The 22,675-nt window shown below is 32.1% G+C and overlaps 1 long non-coding RNA gene across 1 annotated transcript; it reads left to right on the top strand.

Moving 5' to 3' along the window:
- The first annotated feature begins 3,240 nt into the window (after positions 1 to 3,240).
- LOC127734736 (uncharacterized) lies at positions 3,241 to 6,621 on the top strand. The gene is made up of 3 exons (XR_007997731.1): positions 3,241 to 3,429; positions 3,778 to 3,841; positions 6,032 to 6,621. It is a non-coding gene; the product is annotated as an uncharacterized LOC127734736 (long non-coding RNA).
- Positions 6,622 to 22,675: the final 16,054 nt, after the last annotated feature.

Below are 22,675 nucleotides of genomic sequence, written 5' to 3'. Positions count from 1 at the left end.
GTCAAGATCCCCACCCCTAAACCATATATATTCTGGTTTGTCATGCTAAGATGGTTTGAATGATATACAGGGTTAGTCCCCAGGGGTCATCCCGACGCCCTGCCATTTGAGAAAGTTCATATATCTTGTAAATGGTCGAGATCCCCACCCCTAAACCATATATATTCTGGTTTGTCATGATAAAGCACATCAAATGAAATACAGGGTTAGTCCCCAGGGGTCACCCCCACCCCCTGCCATTTAAAAAAGTTCTAATATCTTGTAAGTGGTCAAGATCCCCACCCCTTAACCATATATATTCTGGTTTGTCTTGCTAAGATGGTTTGAATGATATACAGGGTTAGTCCCCAGGGGTCATCCTGACCCCCTGTCATTTGAGAAAGTTCTAATATCTTGTAAATGGTCGAGATCCCCACCCCTAAACTATATATATTCTGGTTTGTCATGATAAAGCACATCAAATGAAATACAGGGTTAGTCCCCAGCGGTCACCCCCACCCCCTGCCATTTAAAAAAGTTCTAATATCTTGAAAATGGTCAAGATCCCCACCCCTAAACCATATATGTTCTGGTTTGTCATGCTAAGATGGTTTGAATGATATACAGGGTTAGTCCCCAGGGGTCATCCCGACCCCCTGCCATTTGAGAAAGTTCTAATATCTTGTAAATGGTCGAGATCCCCACCCCTAAACCATATATATTTTTGTTTGTCATGCTAAGATGGTTTGAATGATATACAAGGTTAGTCCCCAGGGGTCATCCCGACCCCCTGCCATTTGAGAAAGTTCGTATATCTTGTAAATGGTCGAGATCCCCACCCCTAAACCATATATATTCTGGTTTGTCATGCCAAGATGATTTGAATGATATACAGGGTTAGTCCCCAGGCATCACTAATGCATATAACTTTACTGGACCAAACCAATTTTCACTGGACTTTGCCCAATGTCAGGCGACCCTGGGAATTACGAATTATGGGAGCTTCGTTTGGGAGACTTTGTAACAGCATCCTGTTACAATCATTTCTTGTTTTATTTATTTTCATGTATATTGTTGTATATATATTTATTTTTATATAGGTTTCTTCAAAGAATTGATGGTAAGGTAGCTGCAGAACCATAGCGCTTAGGTCTTTATAATATATCATAAGGACCTAATTAAGAGCTATGGTTCCGCACCTAAAAGTAAGATTGGTAGATTTATTTCATTTTATTTATTTTCATGTAAATTGTTGTATATTTATTTATTTTTATATAGGTTTCTGCAAAGAATTGATGGTAAGGTAGCTGTGGAACCGTAGCTCTTAGGTCTTTATAATATATCATAAGGACCTAATTAAGAGCTATGGTTCCGCACCTAATAGTAAGATTGGTTGATTTATTGCATTTTATATATTTTCATGTATATATGGTTGTATATATATTTATTTTTTATATAGGTTTTCTCATAGAATTGATGGTAAGGAAGCTGCGGAACCGTAGCTCTTAGGTCTTTATAATATATCATAAGGACCTAATTAAGAGCTATGGTTCCGCACCTAATAGTAAGATTGGTTGATTTATTTCATTTTATATATTTTCATGTATATTGTTGTATATATATTTATTTTTGATATAGGTTTCTTCACAGAATTGATGGTAAGGTAGCTGCAGAACCATAGCTCTTAGGTCTTTATAATATATCATAAGGACCTAATTAAGAGCTATGGTTCCGCACCTAACAGTAAGATTGGTTGATTTATTTCATTTTATATATTTTCATGTATATTGTTGTATATATATTTATTTTTGATATAGGTTTCTTCACAGAATTGATGGTAAGGTAGCTGCAGAACCATAGCTCTTAGGTCTTTATAATATATCATAAGGACCTAATTAAGAGCTATGGTTCTGCACCTAATAGTAAGATTGGTTGATTTATTTCATTTTATATATTTTCATGTATATTGTTGTATATATATTTATTTTTTATATAGGTTTCTTCAAAGAACTGATGGTAAGGTAGCTGTGGAACTGTAGCCCTTAAGTCTCTTTGATATTTTTTGACTATTTGAGGAACATCTATGTTCAATAAAATAAATTTGTAATAAAATCTTATGTTCCGCAAAATAAATTTGACCCCTGTTTTATATAACACGGTAGTTTCTCACTTTCCATTTTGGTCAGATTCTTTTAATCATATGCATTTGCTTTGCAAATGAATGTTTTTCATTGGATAATTTAACAGTTTTTCCTATTTTATTATATTTTATGATAAATTAGAGTTCAAACTTGTGTATCGTTACTTTTGTTGACTAGTATATTTATATTTCATTTCAGAGTTCACTCACAGATGTTTAATTTGTAATTTTGGATTTTTGCAGATTCAGCTTAGAGAGGATGTTACAGTTGTCGACCTTGAATATGGCTAACAGACCAGGAAGAGTGGCATATAGATTTCCGTAACTCTATACTCTATAATACCTTATATATATTTTATTTTTATCACAGATGAAGCTTAATCTACTGTAAGCTTTTAAGAGAGCCTGCTTTGATAGAAGTGACAACAATTTTTCAAACATCACTAATCTTTATTATTTGTTTCCATTACAGAGTTCTTACGGGGATATATAGGTTACAATACTGTATTTATTATTTCTGATGGTCTTTATATGTCCTATGTGTGTAATTGTTTGTCTTAAAGAAATAAAATATGGTATTTATTGATTTTAATGGGATAAAACAAACAGAAGAAATCAACTTAAATACCTTTATAAAGTATCAACACCATTTTAAGAAAGTTTTGCAAATACTAATGGTATGATATTATACACCATTACATGTACATTGGCCAGTTGAATTCTTATCAGGATAATTAAAACAAAAAAAATTAAAAGATAACTGTATTAGACATTATAAATGTTTTTCTCACAGTAGCCAACTGTGAATGGTGAGAACATATTTTCCAAGTTAGAAAACTGAAAACTAAAAATTGTGAAAACATCTACCCGACTGAGAATTATTTTACCAGTTTAATATTTAAAGAAACAATTTGTACCAAGTATATTAACAAGATTTTCTAAAAAAAATAGCAAGAGTAAATCCTGAGATTGGAATAGAGCTTCCAAGATTTGTTAATTCAATGGGAGATAACTCTGTAAAATATGCAGATTTTAATGCAGTTGATATTCAAATCATTATTCTTTGACTTCCTTTTAGTTTTCCATCTTTATATATTAATTTTACAAACTTAGGTGTTGATGTTATACTGTTGTGAACATGTAGTAAGAAATCAAAACAATATTTAGTAAATGTTTATGTTGACAGAAATGGATTTATAAAATATATAATAATGTATCCATTTTAATTCCTTTTTAGGTAACCTTTCTGTGACATGATTTTCATGGTGTTGGATTATAAAACTTTGGGGTCTAATACATCTAAAAGGAAGGTAAGTACCAGAATGTTATTCCAGTTTTGAAGAGAAAAAAAAAAAACCAAATGTATTATAAAATTTCTTTGGAAAATTCTCTTAGGCTTTTAGGAGTTGGTCAGAAGTCTACTCTTTCGTTTATCAGCTACCATTATATAAGTAAATCTTAGGATCTGATGTAATAACATAAAAAGTTTGCTGGGTTGCTGGATAGCTTTAGACGATTTATAATTACACAATTTATACACATGTTCTCAACATCTATTACACATTTATAGACTACCATTGTTTATATTAAATATATATAAGTATACCAACAATGATCAGTTTGAACAATTTTTGATGATGAAGCATTTTATATTTCAGGTTAACATCACAGTTTGTCCGTAAGGATTGAGGTTGGGAATGGCCATTGGAGCTGACTTTTTTGGTAAGAGAGTTAGTACATAGATTTATGAACTATTCAACTTAGAGCATGTCACTAGATTTTTGTCTCGCTTGACAGAGTCAAAAAGCGAGACTTAGGTATGCTGTTTCCGGCGGCGGCGGCGGTGTCAACAATGTATTAGTTTGTGATTAGGTCTAGTTTGTGGTGAACCACAAGTTGTAGGTCAATCATATTTGGTATACAGTTGTATTAGCATTGGCACATCTCAATTCCATGGAGATTATTTGGCCCTGCCCCCTCAGTCATGGTCTATTGACTTTGAAACTTTTGCTTATTTTACATGTATTAGTTTGTGATTAGGTCAGATTATGAGGAACCATTAGTGGTAGGTCAGGGACTTTCTATACTAACGGGACTCGTCTCTATTGATTTTAACTGATTACTAAGCCGCCTGTTTAAAGCTACCACCCAACAATAAACTTAGTTTCGTATCTATGATATACGATGCTAGTAGTTATTTGCATATTTCACAGTTCATTGTAATTATATAATTATTATTAGTTGTTAATATAAAATCTGATTAATAGCCATTTACGATGACAAAAAATATAAGATTTTGAAAGAATGATGAATTATTAAACTTAGACGTATCGTTTTAAAGAACATCCCACGTGTGTAAAATGGTTAACCGTATCAGACAAGATGGCGGCTACTGAAAATTCAACGAATAAATACCTCAAAGTTCAAAGATCAATATTTAAAAAACGATCCGAGAAATCTTTTGAAAAACAACATTTTGCAATGACAAAATGTATAAAATTTCATAAAAACAAGTTTTTGTTAAACTTGAACATATAGTTATGAAGAACACTCCGTAAATGGGAAATGATTTGCTATAAAGTCACGTGACATCAGCTACGGCCGAGATCAGTCTGATAATTTGTATAGACATCGTTATAAGTGACCAGTCCCGTTAGTATAGAAAGTCCCTGGGTAGGTCAATGATATTTGGTATGCAGTTGTATAAGCATTGGCACATCTCATTTCCATGTAGATTATTTGGCTCAGCCCCCTCAGTCATGGTCTATTGACTTTGAAAATTTTGCTTAGTTAACATGTATTAGTTTGTGATTAGGTCAGTTCAAGAGGAACCATTAGTGGTAGGCCAATGTTAATTGGTATTCAGTTGTATAAGCATTAGCACATCTCATTTCAATGGAGAATATTTGGCCCCATCCCCTCAGTCATGGCCCATTGACTTTGAAACTTGCTTAGTTTACATATTTTAGTTTGTGATAAGATCAGTTTAAGATGAACTGCTAATGTTAAGATAATGATATTTGGTATGCAAATTTATTGGCATTTATAAGTATCGTTTCCATGGAGATTATATAGCTCCACCCGCTCTTCATGGTTCATTGACTTTGAAACTTTTACATAGTTTACAAGTTAATGATTGTGTTTAGGTTTGTTTAAAGGGAACAACTTATAATAAGTCAATGATATTTGGTGTGCAGTTGTATTAGCATTGGCGCATCTCATTTACATGAAGATGGTTTAGCCATGTACCTCAGTCATGGTTCATTGACTTTGAATATTAGCCTAACTGTTAAGTATTGCCATTTTAATTTCAACATTTGCATAATCAAAATTACAAAAAATTGAGACATATCTCTGTGATAACAGTTTATTCATGTTATAAGTGTATGTATAATTCGGAAGGGGGTATCAAGATACAAGTAAGGGAAATCTCTGTTTTTTTTTTATCTAAATTAATCCCACTATATAGAAATTAAGAAATGTAGTATGATTGCCAACGAGATATTAATCAACCAATAACCACATGACAAGGATGTTAGCAACTATAGAATGCCATTTTATGGTCTTCAACAATGAGCAAAACCTATTCTGTATTGTAAGCTATATAAGGCCCCAACATGACAAAATGTGAAATAATTCATATGAGAAAACCAATGACTTGATATAGGATAAAACAATAAACAAAACAAATATGATAGACAACAAACAACGACTTGTTTTTCATCTTTTTTTGCCAACAAAGACTGGTAGTCTAAAAGTTATGTCCACAAGGCACTTTAAAGCTAGGTAAAAAAATGTTATATGCATCATTATTGTAATGCCCAGGTAATTATTCTTTTGCATTAAATATTGTTTCAATTATTTTCACATAGTTTTGACAGATATGTTTAAGAATGAATATTTCTTTTTCAGGTAACTTTAACTGTGGCTGCATGAAAATGATTGGGTGACTGTACCAGTAAAGAATGTAATTCAGACAATTTTTGTGTATGTTTGAGAAAATGTTTATAATTTTTTACAAAAAAACAAATAGTGTAAAGATTCTCCATTTTCAACAAGATTGTAAGTTATAGATAACTTATTTTGAATTTTAAAATCTCTCTTTTTTTTACCATTAAAACCAAAGGATATATTCAGGTAGCTCTACTCATGTCCATTCTTGACAATTTTTTTGTCATGCATATTGAGACTGAATTGGTTTTTGGTATGTATAGTTTTGTTTTGAGTTCATAGTTCAGATTCAATCATGTATTCATTATTTTTTTTCCCCTGTGGCTAGATTTAATTGGTACTTTGAAAATGAATTGAAATGGACCAATTTTATTTGAAGACCTACTCTTTTAGATATATTAATAATGGTCCGTGTCTAGTCAAAACACTTCCAGAAGTTAAGGATGGAGAATCTTAAAAAAAAAAGAAAAAATGAAATGTATATTTTGGTTTTCACCGTTGTTAAATATATATCTTTTCCGACTTTTTTCGTTTTTTTATGCCCCTGCCATAGGGAAAATACGTCGTCCTGTCCTTTTGTTGTTCCTTTTGTCCCATTTTTGTTTCTGCACTAAATTTTAAGAGTAATGCCCCTTTATCAGTTGGAAAGTTGCAAATTTGGGCAGTGAGTCACTTACTTTTCTAGAGTTATGCTCCTTTTTCAATTTTTAAAATTGCAAAGCTTGAGCAAGGGCATCGTGTCCTCAGACACATTCTTCTTTTATTTTTTAGCTGAGTTTAATATAATTTGTATTTTTATCAATTGTTTTGTTCTTAATAATTATACATTTTTTTATACTGTCTAAAGTATACTTCCTGAGACGGTCTTTAGAGCATTAGGTTTTGGACTCAGGTTTCCAACATTTTCCCACTACAAATTCAGTTTTTAAAGAAGTTTGACCAAGTTCACTCGTTTTAGTTGGTTGTCATGGTTGTTCCTGGCAGGGAGATTGTTGATGATAGAGATTTTGTCATTATTTAGTATTTAACTTGAAATACAGCATAGAAGCATTTCATCAATTATAATTTTTATGATTATCTTTTATGTATATATGCTTACAATTTGTATACATGGATATTGTTGTAAAAATCATTAAAATCTGGTGTCCAGATGAGCTGTCTGGGTTATCAGGAACATGAATATATTGTTAGTTTTGTTTAAGCCTAAATATTTAAGGGATTATAGAAGTTATAGTAATATTATATGAATTATAAGTCTCGTTAATGAAATTTATTTGAGAATGTCATGGACCATAAAAGTACAGGTCAAGTTAGATTTTGATTTTTATACCCCACGCAACAAAGTTGCGGAGGGTATAATGTTTTTGACCCATCCGTTCGTCCGTCTGTCTGTTCGTTCGTCAGTCAGTCCTGTTCTTGTCATCGCAACTCCTCTGAAATCATTCACTCATTCATTTTTAATTTTGGTATTTCATTTACTGTTTTTTTTTTCTGCATGCAGGTGTATCTGCTCAATTACCTGGTATTAGATCTAAAAATCTAGATTAAATCTGGACGGCAAATGCCAGTAACAGGAAAGAGGTTTCTGAAATTAGGAGTGTTTCACATGATTTTATTTCAATCACTCAGTTAAGTTTAGTTTATGACTATTTTATTTCTGATCGAGACAAAAGGGATAGCCACAACTTATGAACTTGTAGAAATTGTATAAATGGATTCAAGTTGATATTTCGAAAGACGAACACTGCATACATATGGGATAAAAACACGTTGTTTAGGTTCTTCGTGGTTTTTTTATTCACTTTTGTGCTACATTGTGCTCTCTACACAAATGAGATCCTTTGCAGTGTTTTTAGAGGCCAGTATGTGTACATGTATGTTGTGGGACTTGTGTCACATGTTGATTTGAAAAAGCAGTTCAAGGAACAGATTATGTATTGCCTATTAATTGTGTATTGTGTATCAGTTGAACAAAAAAAACAACATTCATTTTCATACAAAATACACAAAAAATGCTGAAAAGTAGCTTAATACCAACACTTAACATCCTCCATCCTAACCTTAAAAAAATTCTGTGAAATTACAAGGCCAAATTTACCAGACTTTATCTGAATGCTTCTTAGAGTATCTAGTTTAGAAAGACTTGGCCACTGATGCTTAAGAAAGAACATAGGCCTAGGGTAAAATGCACTTTTTGGCTTGACTTTCAATAATTAAAGCAGCTAGCAAGAGTAAACAGTTCAGATTTATCTCTATGTAATTTTCAGAAAAAAAGGACAATCCAGTTTGAAATTTTTTCTTTATTATTTTGGGTTGATACCACTGCATGTGGACTACCAGCCCCCAAGGGTATCAGTAATCAATACTTGGGTATTGACATGATTTATAACAAACTTTTCTTAAATTGTCCGTTTATAAATTATAAAATTATTAAGAAACTATTAGGTTTCAACTCCCTGAGACAAAAGATGACCTTAGAAGGATTTGGCTTTTATTTTTAGTAGATATAAGAAAATGTGGTATGAGTGCCAATGAGACAACTCTCCATCCAAGTCAAAATTTATAAAAGTAAACCATTATAGGTCAAAGCACGGTCTTCAACACAGAGCCTTGGCTGACACCGAACAGCAAGCTATAAAGGGCCCCAAAAATTAATACATGTAGTGTAAAACCGTTCAAACGGGAAAACCAACGGTCTAATCTATATAAAAAAACGAGAAACGAGACACACTTATGAACCACATCAACAAACGACAACTACTGAACATCAGATTCCTTATGATCATGTCAATACCCAAGTATTGATTACTGATACCCTTGGGGGCTGGTAGTCCACATGCAGTGGTATCAACCCAAAATAGGTCCATTTTGGTGATAATAGCTCAACTGTTTTGGTTCTTATACAGCTTTGGCTTTCAAATATTTAGCTTTGAGCGTTCTTTAAGAAGGTTATTCCAGAAAAGAACTTCAGACGCATGAAAATTACAGTGTTTTCATTTTTTTAATACTAATATAATAGATATTGAGAAACAGCAAAAATTTTTGAACACCAGAACACTTAATTAGTTCTACAAGAGACATAAATACAAAGAGATTGGCAAGACTGTGAAATCACATTAATAGACCACTTTCCAGTTTGTTGCATTTCCGTCAAAATCTTTGGTTTTAGTGAACCTCATTTGTGCGTTTAGGGGCATCATCACTTCTCCCCCTGTTGAGCGAGCGGTTGAAAAAGTATGATGCTATATTGACTTAAATTATCTTGCAAATTAAGTTCTTATAATTTATAATAAGCACTGCTGTCATTAGGGAATTTTGATTAGAATATTAGAAAATCATATCATTTTTTAATATGAAAAATGATTTTCTAATATAAATCAATATTAAAAAAAGGGAATAAATTCCTCAACGGCTTGCCACATATATTAGGGTCTGGATGGGTGTCCTTAATTTCTGTATACTATAAATTTTTAGGGCATTTTTCTTTATCTTAAAAAATAATGCTTATTCTGTAAAATGCTCTTGAAAATTATTTAAGGTGGATTAGCGGTATATATTTCCTCAGATAGAATTTTCTTGTACTTTGCCTTAATGAAGATTTTACTATGCTTTTTTTTAAAATATAATAAATAGTATGGGTAACTATTTTCCAAGCTACAAGTCGTGCAAAAATTGCACAAATTTGCATAGATTGTTCATGAAAAAACACAATTTTGTGAATAAATAGAAATCTATGAGATAGAATTTAAAATAAAATATGAGAAGAAATTATTTTTTTTTTTTAAGAAACAAGTGTGGACACAGATCAGTGTGGATAGTATGATTGGATGTATGACAGTGTTTTATATGACAAAAAGAGTTCTATGTTTTATGTTTTATGTTTTCTATGTATTAACCGTGTTGCACAATGACAACCAACCTGAGCATTAGGAATGTTGTTAATTTAATATTTAGTTTTTTATGTTCAACACGGGCATGGAAGAGACACTAATTGCATTAATTACCAAATGATTATGATAGAATATGTTCCACATCTTTGATTTTGGATACATTTTGTAGCTAGGAGAGGAACACATAATAGGTTCATTTTTTCATAATGTGCTTTTTTTATATGGGAGATGTTATCTGAGAACATGTATTTGCTTACTATTTGTATGGTTCTATTTATATTACTTTGTGGTGGATCGTCAGTATCATAAGTAAAAGATTTCGTTTAGATGTTGAAATTGTTTCTCAGAATAGAATGATTTTTAGTAATGACAATGCCTGACATGATGCTTGGGGCTAGATGAGCTAGAAAGTAAACTTCTGTGTTATTTTTTATTAATTCTTTGAAAATATCTCCTCCAAAGCTGGTCAAAGCAAAAAAAAGTTTTGACCAGTATGAAAATGATATCAATAAAAGAACCTTTGTGAGCATGCTTCAAAGACTCATAACTAACTACAGAAGTCATCTGATAAAATTTCAAGTGGATATTATGAACATCTACTTAATATGTCTAAATATCCAAAAAATTATAGTATTCAATATGAACAAGAGGCTCTCAAGAGCCTGAATCGCTCAGCTGTATTTCAGAGGAGAAGATTTTTAAATGTTAGCAAACTTGATGAACAAATTGTGTAAAATTGTCTTTAAAGGGCAATAACTCCTTAAGGGGTCAATTGACAGTTTTGGTCATATAAACTTTTTTGTAGATCTTACTTTGCTGAACATTATTGCTGCTTACAGTTTATATATATCTATAATAATATTCAAAATAATAACAAAAAAACTGCAAAATTTTGTTAAAACTACCAATTCGGTGGCTGCAACCCAACAATGGGTTGTTCGATTCGTCTGATAATTTCAGGGCCAATAGATCTTGACCAATTAAACAATTTTACCCCATGTCACATTTGCTCTAAAAGATTTAGTTTTTGAGATATAAGCCAAAAACTGCATTTGACCCTTATGTTCTATTTTTAGCCATGGCGGCCATGTTTGTCGATGGATACAAACTTCGGATACAATTTATAAACAAGATACCCTAAGGAACATTTAGTTAAAATTTGAAGGTAATTGGCCCTGTAGTTTCAGAGGAGAAGATTTTTAAATGTTAGCAAACTTGATGAACAAATTGTGTAAAATTGTCTTTAAAGGGCAATAACTCCTTAAGGGGTCAATTGACAATTTCGGTCATATAAACTTTTTTGTTGATCTTACTTTGCTGAACATTATTGCTGCTTACAGTTTAAATATATCTATAATAATATTCAAAATAATAACAAAAAACTGCAAAATTTTGTTAAAACTACCAATTCGGTGGCTGCAACCCAATAATGGGTTGTCGATTCGTCTGAAAATTTCAGAGCTGATAGATCTTGACCAATTGAACAATTTTACCCCATGTCAGATTTGCTCTAAAAGCTTTAGTTTTTGAGATATAAGCCAAAAACTGCATTTGACCCCTATGTTCTATTTTTAGCCATGGCGGCGATGATTGTCGATGGATCAAAACTTTGGATACAATTTATAAACTAGATACCCTAAGGAACATTTAGTTAAAGTTTGAAGGTATTTGGCCCAGTAGTTTCAGAGGAGAAGATTTTTGAAACAGTTTACGACGACAGACGACGACGACAGACGACTTACGCCAAGTGATGGCATAAGCTCACATGGGGCCCCGGTGAGCTAAAAAGGTATTGCAAAAATATTCTCTTTTCAATTTTTTTTGTTATATGGATACAAATATAAGTGATACCTGGCAATACAGTAAGGCAGTTTTGTTGTGGTATGAAAGTGTAGTAATTAACATTTACTGTTAGTTCACACAAATTAAGAAATAAACAAATGAATAATAAATGTTGAACATGTACAATGAAATATAGTTTTAGAAATCAATTAGTCCAGATAGGCCTTATAAATTTTGGTCTTTTTTTTAACATACTGAATGACCATTTACACTCAGGACTGATTCGTCAGTAGGCGCAGTACAGATGTATAATAAAATGCTCAGCTGGGGCGCAGCTTGATACGACCGCAGAGGTCGAACCCTGAACAGTTGGGGCAAGTATGGACACAACATTCAAGCTTGATACAGCACTGAATTTGGATTGTAATTAAATATTTGACACAGCATAGGTTTCTGACACAGAATGAATGTGGTCTAAGAACTTAAAAAATTTTAATTAACCTATTCAAACCATATCATTATTATTTGCTTTTATATATAAATCAGAAATAACCAATTTAAAATGGAAAATTTTAAAGAAAAAAAAGGAAACCCCCCCAAATTTTTTGAACCCCCTTATGATTCATCACCCCCAAACTCAATCCCAGCCTTCCCTTTGTGGTATGGTACCTTGCAGTACAATTTCAGAGAGATCCATACATTTGAACACAAGTTATTGTCCTGAAACTAGAAAAATGCTTGTTTTTTTGCCCCTTTATGGCCCCTAATTCCTAAAATTTTGAGGCAATTACCCCCAAAATCAATCCTAGCCTTCCCTTTGTGGTATGGTACCTTGCAGTACAATTTCAGAGAGATCCATACACTTGAACACAAGTTATTGTCTGGAAACTAGAAAAATGCTTATTTTTGGCCCCTTTTTGGCCCCTTATTCCTAAACGTTTTGGGCAATTACCCTTAAACTCAATTCCAGATTTCCCTTTGTGATATGGAACCTTATAGTACCATTTCATAAAGATCCATACACTTACACACAAGTTATTGTCATGAAACTGAAAATATGCTTGTTTTTTCCCCTTTTTGGCCCCTAATTCCAAAAATTTGGAGGCAATTACCCCTAAAATCAATCCCAGCATTCCCTTTGTGATATGGAACCTTGTGGTACAATGTCAGAGAGATCCATAAACTTACACACAAGTTATTGTCATAAAACTAGAAAAATGCTTGTTTTTTGCCCCTTTTTTGCCCCTAATTCCTAAGATTTGGAGGCAATTACCCCCAAAATCAATCCCAGCATTCCCTTTGTGATATGGAACCTTGTGGTGCAATGTCAGAGGGATCCATACACTAACACACAAGTTATGTCTGGAAGTTACAAAAATGCTTATTTTTGGCCCCTTTTTGGCCCCTAATTCCTTAACTGTTGGTACCATAACCCCCAAAATCAATCCCCACCTTCTTTTGTGGTATTGAACCTTATGGTAAAATTTCATAGAGATCCATTCACTTAAACTAAAGTTAGAGTGCGAAAACCAATGTGTCTTCGGACGACGACGACACCGGACGACAACGACGACTCCAACGTCATACCAATTTACGACCGCAAAATTTTTTTGCGGTCGTATAAAAATAAAGTGTAACAAAACAACCTAGCATCATATTGCTAGTAGCGCGAGTAGCATTTTTTGGTAAATTTGTGCTTTTTTTTAAATTTGGCTAATGGACAAAAAATGTTTGGTTCAAATCTAAATAAAATGCTTTTATCTCCCTATTACTTACATTGTACATAGAATGGATACTACTTTGACAATTCCTTGTACATGAGAGTTGTCTGTCAAATCTTTATTTCCCAAAGAATGAATTGCATAACAATGAACTGAGCTCAAAGCAAAGCACTTTAATAATACACTTAGACAAAGAGCTCAATCCAGTGATATACTTTGTACTACAGGTCCTTCATGAACATCCTATCGGCCAAAACCATATCTCACAAACATGCCATACTACATGGTTGGATCAGAAGTCCTGAAAAAGACATGAATTTTATTATCTTATTTTAAGTATATATACACCGGTTAAAACTTTCACAAATTTGCAGTAAAATCATTCAGTATCTAGCAACTATCAATTGCTTCATGCACAAATTGATATAGGTTGAGTGCCCCTCTGTCGGAAATAAGAACATACCTCCACCTAATTTTAGTTAACTGATGAAGAAACATTCAAAACTATAAAATGTTATCTAAGACTTGTCAGTGTCTATTTACCATCACCACTGAATCAATAATATATGTATACACATATAAGACTAAAATTGACGTACATATATAAGACTAAAACTGACATTTGGTCTTTTACTCCACCTTCATTCCTCAAGTCGTGTTCAAATCTGACTTTATGATAAAATAAGATTCCATATCTACAACCAATGAAATACCCCTCTAATAGACTAGCCGCAATGAAATCCCAGTTTTCTAAAATGGTAGGTGGAACCTAAAACTCAAAAAAAATTAAACGATATATTTTAAATATTGAAAATACATGTAATAATAATTCTTCTAAAAAATTCGCTATATTTTTCCTTATTTTGTCTTTTGTTCGAGACTTTATATTGACCTCTAGATGTCTTTCAATTACATCCAGTTTGGCGTGGGTTGATGTTTGATTGTTGTACATGTTATATATCGAAGTGGGATTTGTTTATATAAATAACAACTATTCCCTTAAATTCAAATAAAATAGATGTAAATAAGAAATTATAGGCAACCATATGCATACCACCTTCAATAAACAGCTGCGCCATGAGCCGGCATGATATGCGCGTCACATTTACAAAGAATAAAGTTCAATTACTTCTAAATGTCATATAAGAAAATTTATGAAAATCAAAAAGGGAGCTTACATCAATAGATATAAACAATTCACCAAAGTTTAATGAGAATATTGCTGAAAACATTGTCCAAAACTGGAAAATCCCCCCTTTTTAATGTATAAAACCCCGTAACTTGGAAATGTAAAATTTATAAAATTCTAAAGGCAGCAGCTTACATCACTAGATATAAACAATTCACCAATGTTTCATGAGAACTGCTGAAAGCATTTTTGAGTTATAGTCTGAACACTGGAAAATCCCCCTTTTTTTAAGAATAAACTCGGAAATTCCAGACATTGAAGAAAAATATTTTGATCAGGGAGAAATGAAACAAATTCTGAGTAGGTTTTTTTGCCTTTATTTGATGCTTGCGTGGTACATGTACCACCAAAAATCAGATTGAACCCCCTCCCTCAAAATTAAATAGTCGTTCACGCTCTTGAAAAACATGCCCCGGGAAAATTAGCTCAGCGTGCTGCAAAACAGGCGATACGTCTAAAAACCACTAAAGACTTATAATATGCCACTAAGGACTAGAAGGGGTGCTGTTTCATGTACATCGTTTTTATATTATGGTAGAGATTGATATTTAATGCATAAATTCCAAATTTCATAAAAAAAAAAGACTGAACCAACAAATAAATGAGTAATTGAACAATGTTTAAGCACGTGCCGGTTTTTCTTTGATATTGCCGAATATCAGTGAAACGATCGACACGAGCCAACTCACATAACAACCGATTAAACATTAAACAAATTCAATCATAATCTTTTTATTTAAAGTAATTAACAATTGTAAAGACTAGTGCTAAATATGTATAATCAAATGTTTTGTTCTTATTTACAATGATTAAAAGGACAAATCATTTTGCCGCTTAATTTGTTTTATTTATCTTCTGACAAAGTTATTTGCTATAGGTGCATGGCTTTGGTGTGCGTCAACTATTAAGTTAGAGTGTTGTCAGCTTGTAAAAATGTTTATTTATTAAAGAGGTACCAAGACAAAAGAAAAGGATATATTTTTAAATTTTATTTCGACAACGATGCATTTATTTACAAAATGGTTTCACTAAAAAATATGAGAAAATTTGGCATAACTATAAAAAATCAAAGTACTGAAGTACTGAACATCGGATGACCGCAAGTTCTTGTGGATGGTCAAAAGCACTTGTCACAGAAAAAAATCACATCTCTATACCTGAAACTGAGGTTAATGTACAGAGATAGTAACAGATAGAAAACTCAGGGTAAACATTCATAGAACCGAGACAAGGGGCAGTGGCAAATATTTCATATATATTTTGAACACAAAGAGGATTACCCCGGTACCCTTTGCCAAACATAATCTTTTTTTTTCTTCTATTTGCCAACGGACTTTATGTTATGAATTGTAGTTTCACTTTCCATATTCGGTATTTATTCTAATTTAAGCTCCACGCAGTAAAAATCACGTGATTCAGGAATATAGTATCTTGGATTTAGACTATTTCTTTCTTTTCGGGCGGGGACTCCAAGCAATCAACATGCATGTGTATAACGGCACTGTAGATTTTCTTATTAAATAAAAAAAGTTGCCGGTCCGGTACATGAATAGATCGGTTAGAAATCAAAGTTTTACTTTTAATTAGATTAGAGGGTTAAAAATAGAGAGCACAAAAAAGGGGGGTGGGGGTGTTCCACAGGGAATATTTCCTTCTTATGAACTCTACATCTGAAAGGTTTATATATTTTTTTTATTTAATTGAAAGAGAGAAAAACAAATGTAAGACAAATTGTGAATGGTCTTTTCTTCCTTTCTCCCATGCCAAGAAATTGCCTCCGTTGAAATTTTGCAAACATCCCATAGAGCAAATTACATGGATGATTAATTTTGACCATTTGGTATATGGCTGTGTTTTAAGTGAGACGTACATACGGGTCATAAATTAATTTATTGAATGTAATCAAATCTTTGACTACTAATGGATGCCGTGGGAGGTCGACCGGAATTTTTAGCGAGGATTTCTTGGCATGGAAACTTGAAACTTGAATGTCCAAAGAATAAGCAAGTCCAAACCTTGTATGTGTAGTCGTTGAACTCTAGGTTCACACGTAAAGTTAAAATGCCTCTATTTCAAGAAGAATAAACTCACGAAAACACGAAAAATTCACTAAATTCGCGTTCATTGTTTTGATTTTGACCGCCTGACAACTTTTCGGAAATATCAGAGTGATTATAAACAAGGACTCTGTGACGGGCAACTTATAATATCCGTGTTTTAAAGATTTTAATGATATCAAGCCAGTCCAGTTCAAACTATTATCACGTGGTACAATTCTCATTTACATATTATGAATATTAATTAGCAAAAGTACTACTAATTTCTGGCTATGTCCTAAATTCAATGGATAGGCGGAGTAACAGTCTGTTTACTATATAAAAAGATTTGATTGGACAATGGATATCATATTGTTTCCAGTCAGGCACCTAAAGGGTATACAGAAGAAAGATTAGTTAGTTAAATGTGAACCAATTTTGAACACTAATTAATAATAATACAATTTTTACAGTAAAGCAAGATTTGATGGTTTGATTGTTTTTATTTGATATGATAATGAAAAATTTTCTGCACACGATTGCTTTATTGTTAATATTGGAAGATGAAACTTGATACTGAATTTATCATCATCATCAGAGACATATCATATAATTATATGTCTCTGTCATCATGTTTAATATAAATACTTTTATTTTTTTATATTATCAATACAATTTACACGAAAAGGTAAAAGAAATATTACTGCATGAGCATTGATTATTTTGTCTAAGTTGTGTGTGGTTTTTTTTTTTTTAGTTAATTTTGTTTTTTTTTTGTAGAATCATAAAAAATAAATTTGAATTGTTCACGGTTTCCCCTTCATCTTTCTACCCATTAAAATGCTACACGCCCTCACCCCCAAAAAATATAAACTGCTGTCGGCAAATAATTTTTTAAGTTATGACTGGTTTCGGATTTCGCGCTTCTTTTTGGATCGTAATGACGAAAATAATATAGATTTCATTTCCCGCCAAAAAATTTACAGAATTAGATCGTCACAAAAATTGAAATGGGAATTGGGAAACTTGTATATCAAATAATTAATAATGTGGCAGGAATATGGTTTCATTTCTTGCTGCATTATTGTCAAATTTTAATGCACTAGGCAAATAAGAGAATGCCTGAGTTTTAAAAATTGTGTTACTATTTTTATTTAAAATAAAAGTTAGTAAATATACACTTATTGTAATTGTCGAAGAGTGCCTTTATAGTATTGATGGTCAGATTCCCTTTATTACTACTACTGCATTGACCCTTAGAGCATTGCGAGCCACTGATTTCTCAAACAGTTTTCAACAAAGTGATCTGCAGTTATTTTTTTCTTGTAGAATATATATACAGTAGTTTAAAGTGCAAAATTTCACGTAATTAGCAGAGACATATGTATTATATGTCTCTGTAATAAGTAACAAGAAATAATATTTCATGTCAACATTATAGTTTGAATTAAAATACGACATTAAAACTGCTCATGCTTTACGTTTTTAATCCATTTCAAAATTGGTTAACTTTACCTTTCCTGTACCCCCTTGAGCCCATGCTCCTTTTTATCTTTCAAGTGCCGAACTGGAAAAACCTTTGTATATAGTAAACAGACTGTAACTCCGCCTACCCATTGAATTTAGATGTCAATCTTAATTACAATGTCTGAGCAAACAACCAAACAAAGCTTGCAAGCAAGGCATTTAAACTCTTGATTTGCATGCTATATTATTTCAACTCTATTGGAACTGCTGTTCTATGTGGGGCATAATTTTCTTATTAATGAAATCAGTTCTCTCCTCAGTCCGATAGATACCATTACAAGATGTTAAATAGAAGGCAACCACTGTATGTTCCATTCTGATGTATTATTTTGGAAATTGGACGTAGCTTCCTGGCTATAGTCGCAATGTAAAAGTGAAAACAGTCTTTGTTTTGAAGAAGTTTAATGACAAAAATGCTCTAGATCTCTGTCAACTAGACCCTCTAAATTCGCTTCTAGTCCTTAGTGGCATGTTATAAATCCTTATTGCACTAAGTAGTCCTTAACAGTGTTTAGACGCCGTGACCCCTTTTATAATATACAATCATGACTGTTAAATTTTCGTATATAATGTACTAAAAAAAGTTAAACCCCAAGGACACCACATGATTTTTTCCATTTTATATAATCGCAATTCGTAATAACTATGGATCAAGTAATAAAAAGAGGAAAGCAAGCATTATGTTTTATAGATTTGCAGAATTTACTCATATTTCTAGTGAAACCATTTTTATATATTTACGCATCTTTGTATGAATAAAAATAAAAACAAAAAACTCATAAATATATCTATTCCGTTTGTTTTGATACCTCTTACATAAACATTTTAACAAGCTGACCACACTCTAACTTATTTGTTGATGCACATCAAAGCTGTGCACCTATGGCAAATAACTTTGTCGAAAGAGAAATAAAACAAAAGTAAAATGATTTGTCCTTTTAATCATTGTAAATAAGAACAAAACATTTGTACCAAGTCAGGAATATGACAGTTGTTTTCCATTCTTTAGATGTGTATGAGTTTTTGCTTTTGCTTTAACTTAAATGTTTATAAAAAAATAAAATGTTTCGTTGTAGCATCTAATATCTGCATTTTACACATCTCAACGATTCTTTATGGTTCATTTTGTTTTTCTTGAATTCATTTTGTTTTTGTTTTGATTTGTATTTTGATAACGATAAAGGATATTTTGTCCGAAAATTTTACCAATTAAATAATATTTGATTATAATAATTTCATTTTAGAATCTCCTTGTTTGTTCGCATCTTTCCAGGACGTAGAATTTTTATTGCTGCTTAAACGGACTTTGCTCTTTTTCAATTTTGCTAAAATAGTTCAGTTTTGAAACCTTAATAACGCCCTATCCACTGACGGTCACTTTTTCGCTTAAATATAATCTCCAATGTGAACGCAGCTTGTATTTCAGAAAACTTAACATATGCGACATGTGAATTTAATTAACTAGGATATCAATCAGTCTCTATAGCAACAGTAATACGCTACTACATATTCATTAGATCACTGATTAATTACCTATTACGCAGGTGGCCATAGAAAAGACCAGATGGTATTCCAAAAAGACAGTAGGTATTTCTGGTATTCCAAAAGACTACAAAAACATGCGTGAACCCCTAACCCGAATAATTCAGTCGTTATATTGAGCAATAAACCTTCATTCAAAAATGTCTGATCTTGATTGGTTAGTACGAGGGAGACATTTTACTCTATTCCATGGCTCTGCGGAAGACAATTTTGTTTAGTGTCACCCTCTCATGCAAACCAATCACTTTTGTTACTTTAATTCACATTGATCATTATGTATACATGAAGTCGTAGTTTATTACTTTCAATATAGAATTTAAAATACAATAACTGGATAATATCAGAACATTAAGTCTGATAAATTAAATATCACATAGCTGAGTGGGAGATAGAGCAGATTGTTACCACAAAAAATATCAACATTGGATTCGCCTCGACTCGGGGGTTATAAAAATGAATCTCTATCACCATTTCAGCTATGTAATATAAACGAGTAATACGACCTTTATCTCTTGGCATAAATTAGAAACAACAGTATAAAATAAGATAATGTGGTATGATTGCCAATGAGACAACTGTCCAACAAATACCAAGTAACATATGGATTTAAATACCACATGGTCCAGTATTGGCTTCAGCTTCAATGAAAGTATAAACCCAAAATAGAAAATAAGTGACTGTGGCCAGGGCTTACTGGCCTCGGGTCCATAGTGAGTATAGGCCCTTTTGGGATTCTGAGTCCGGAGCCGGACTCAGAAATCCTAAAGGGATGACAGTGAGTAGGACTATCAAACTATTACAATTTTTGAACACGGCAATATTTATCGAACAGGTGATGATGGACCCTGTGAACAATTGACAAAGCTGTAAAATTAATTTATCCAATTAAAAAAAACATTATTGCAAGAATTCATGCAGTTGATCATTGCTAATCATGACCTTTTGTTCTCTGACTTTCTGTTTGTTTACCAATTTACATTACCAGACGCCCAGGCCTAGTCCGGCTTTGAGGTCCTTCACAACAACTTTTAAATGCCTTTTGTTATAATCGGTCCCTTCTTGATCCTTCATGAACTTCTCACGCTAGCCGCTTAAATTATCAATTTATCTCCCTTTAAATAATGACATACACAAATATATAAATTTATTAATAATTTTGATTGTCTTCATTTAACAAATTAAAAAATTTATATAAAAAAATATTTGTCTATTAAATTTACAAAAATTAAGACTAAAAAGTTTACATAAAATAAAAATTTTGTAAAACGAATGCTTAAAATTACCCATATCATTTTTGTTCAAATAATAAGTACATAAACAATTTGATTACTTATTTTTTTCGCCGCCGGAAAAGCACGCCTATGTCGAGCATATTATAAGTTGTACACGAAAGTGTCTCGCCTACTTTAATATGCAATCTTTGAAGATCTCTGGTGAGGTCAATTAAACATATATAGTAGCACGTCTTCATTAATCATCGAAACTACAGTAATCACACTATGTAAACGGTGTCCTCTATCAAATGTGACTGATTTCATTTTGCAAAAAAAATAACAAAACATTCAGTTTGGTATGTTTATTTTGTTTTTTATGTTGATTCTTCATTTTTTAATAATAATAATAATAATTCTTTATTTTAAAGAGGGTTACACAGTTAGCTATAAAACTAATCTTCCCTGAGACCCTCATGATGATGCATTGAAATATAACAAACAAACACACTCATAAGAAAAATCAAACAAGAAATTGTTTTGAAATATACAATTTTCAAAACTGGTAAAACTGATGAATTCATATAATATTGGCATCATTCAAATTACCTTAACAATATTTAAGGTTTATAAAGTAAGTGTGTGAAAATTAAATATTATGCATATAAAATTACACAGCTTGTTAATGTTTCAACAAGTAATTTTTTAAATCTTTTTTGAATGAGTTTGTACTTGAGGTCGATTTTTCAGGAATATTGGTAAGTTATTCCATAAAATAGACCCCGAATATATAAAATATTTCTTATACACGTCTTTGTTTTTGGCTTTTGGAACTTGCATTTTTTTGCAAGACGTATTCCTCAAACAATATTGTAAATTTAATAGACAAATAATAAAAACATGATGTATTACAGAATACATTTTGCATACATTGATTGAATATTTACTTAAAAATAATAACACAATTTAAAAGTGTTCGTGTGTATTGTCTAAACGTTCTATGGCGATCCAAGCTTTTTACAATTTAGTTAGAAAATGTGTTTACAAATGCCAAAAAAATGAATTAAATCCATCTTCAAAATCATTTATCTTTGATATCACACAAGCATCGTCCCTAATATTGCTGTATATTTTTTCATGTAATGAATATACACAATCGGTTTAGTTTGAAAGTGTACTGTGAATTCGCGTTCATTTCAGTCAAGTGTACTGTGACTTCTTGTACAAAGCGATTGTGAATGTACTGTGACTTCATGTTCAACAAATGCACTGTAATATTAGTCCTGTAAAATTGTATATTGTTAGCAGCTCTAGGCCTTTGATATATTATATGGGGTTGCTCTCGTTTGACCTTTACTAGTTTTACGAAGAATTTGTACTTAATGACTTGTAGCAATCCTTTCAAGTTGACTAGATTTTTTTAATGTTTTTTGTCGGGTCCATCGTGTGAAGGACTATAGTTCAGTTGCCTTTACTGCGATGAGAGGTAATTGGAACAGAAAGACATACTGAAGCATACCATACCTCATCGTGGTGATTAAGAGATGAGATGCAAAAAAAAAGAGGAATTATCGCCAACCACTTGTTATTTTGGAAATCGAACTTTAAGTTATGTGAAATGTGAAGTTGGAACATATGGGGAAAAGATATTCGTTGAATTTTTTCGTTCCATTCTCAATTTTATCATAGATATCAATCAAAAGTATT

This window comes from Mytilus californianus, unplaced genomic scaffold (genome assembly GCF_021869535.1).
Source record: "Mytilus californianus isolate M0D057914Y unplaced genomic scaffold, xbMytCali1.0.p SCAF_3, whole genome shotgun sequence".
NCBI lineage: Eukaryota > Metazoa > Mollusca > Bivalvia > Mytilida > Mytilidae > Mytilus > Mytilus californianus.
Note: the sequence above shows the minus strand (reverse complement) of the source record. Positions and strands in the feature narration are given on the sequence as shown.